Genomic DNA, 1,817 nt, shown 5'->3' with positions numbered 1-1,817 from the left:
TTGTGCTCCATCAATTCTTGTCAGGTTTATTGCATATTTAACTGGCAAGCCAAAGCTAAAAGGCCTACTTCAAGTGATCCGGGACTATCAATTCTCGATGAAGTGGGCTGAGGCATAATTCAAAGATCACGAAAAGCAAAAGAGCATCACTGGAGTTCAAAGGTGTGCTGTAACTAACCTGGATGTACAGAAAGGGATCAGCAATGAAAGTGCTTGGGTGGCTTGACACGGAGGCGCAAGTCAAAACAGGATTTGCAACAGGCCATGCAGATCTTTATCATTCCTTATATTCTCCTGTGAGGAAGCCACCAGAAAATACAATTCTTGAGAGACAGAGATAGCGATTAACTGCTCGCCTAATAGATATGCATTCAGGCTCTTACAGTATTGACACAAAATTGACATAATTGTACGGAGCTTCATTTTTGTCATGATACTCGTGCTTTTTGAGCTTAGAATACAGATGTACAAACCAGTTCGATCGCTTTCAAGGACAATGGACTGCTCCTGAAGTAAAGGCTGAGGAGGTCAACCATGCACATATAGTACTCACTAGTTGGCATAATGCTAAACGGTTTGCTCATAGCCTCAAACTACTCTTGGCCCTTATCCACTAAACCGACATGACTGCATACAGTGAGAAGAATAAGAAAAGTGACCTAGTCAGGTTGTATGCATTTCTGTCTCATCCTCTTAAACAAATTGAACACAAGTTCACTCTCCCCCTGGCAGGCATATCCTGCAAGCAATGCATTCCATTGTACAACATCCCTCGTGGACAATGCATCAAAAAACTACTCGGCATCAACCATGCTCCCACTTTTAGCATACATGTCGATGAGGCTAGTTGCCATGTTGGCAATAGTCTCAAAGCCAGCCCTGCAAATTTGAGAATGGAGTTCCTTTCCAGTCTCCAAAGATGTTGTGTTGCCACATGCTTTCAGGATGGCCACATAAATCACACTATCTGGTGACAGACCTTGCTCTTGCATCTGTGCATAAAGCCTAAAAGCTTCCTCGCTTTCTTTTTTCTCAAAATACCCCAAAATCATGGTAGCCCATGTAATCAGATTACAGCGAGGCAATTCATCAAAGACTCGGCGAGCATCCTCCACACTGCCACATTTTGTGTACATATCCACCAAGGCAGTCCCCACAAGTACATCATACTGAAAGTCACTCTTTACTACTTTAGAATGTATAGCTCTACCTTTCATTAGGCACACTGTATTTTGGATTATCTCATCAACCTGGTACCCCTCTTCTAGGGCTGTAGGCTACTACAAGCCTTGCATGGTATTGGGAGACATGAGAGACATCCCTGTGGGCATGAGGTATGCATGTCACATGGGCAATGATCATGGATCTGGCCCAACTCAAGGAGTGCCATGTGAATAGTTAAAGGGTTGACACATGGGCAGTCACATGGGCTATTTGTAGCAGCACTATAAACATGATCCACACGGGGAGGTTGGGAAGATCTAGAGAGGATGTGAGGAAGATCTGCCCATGTGGGCTACCAACACAGAACAGTGGAGGTGTAAAGAATTAGGGAGATAGATAGGAGACTCAAGTTCAGCTTTCTTCACAGCACACAAAAGAGAGAGGACACAAGGTTGGAGGGTGAAGCCTTTCTTCACTTTTGCACACAACAACAATACAATAGAAGAGGGAAAATACCCTATATGTCAAAACCTAGAATACGTGGTTCATATGTGAACCCAAACCAAAAACATACGTGGTAGTCTAACTACACCACAAGTACAACTAACATAGGCGGTGACATAAATGATAGTCATCCAAGAGATATGTCGGGG

At 43.5% G+C, this 1,817-nt stretch overlaps 1 pseudogene; it reads right to left on the bottom strand.

Moving 5' to 3' along the window:
* Positions 1 to 794: 794 nt before the first annotated feature.
* Positions 795 to 1,217, bottom strand: LOC147896323 (putative pentatricopeptide repeat-containing protein At5g52630 pseudogene; annotated as a pseudogene).
* Positions 1,218 to 1,817: the final 600 nt, after the last annotated feature.

Source organism: Dipteris shenzhenensis, chromosome 12 (genome assembly GCF_047967505.1).
Source record: "Dipteris shenzhenensis isolate YYH24624 ecotype China chromosome 12, Dip_SZ_1.0, whole genome shotgun sequence".
Lineage (NCBI taxonomy): Eukaryota > Viridiplantae > Streptophyta > Polypodiopsida > Gleicheniales > Dipteridaceae > Dipteris > Dipteris shenzhenensis.
The sequence above is the reverse complement of the archived record's forward strand: the minus strand, read 5'-3'. Positions and strand labels throughout refer to the sequence as shown.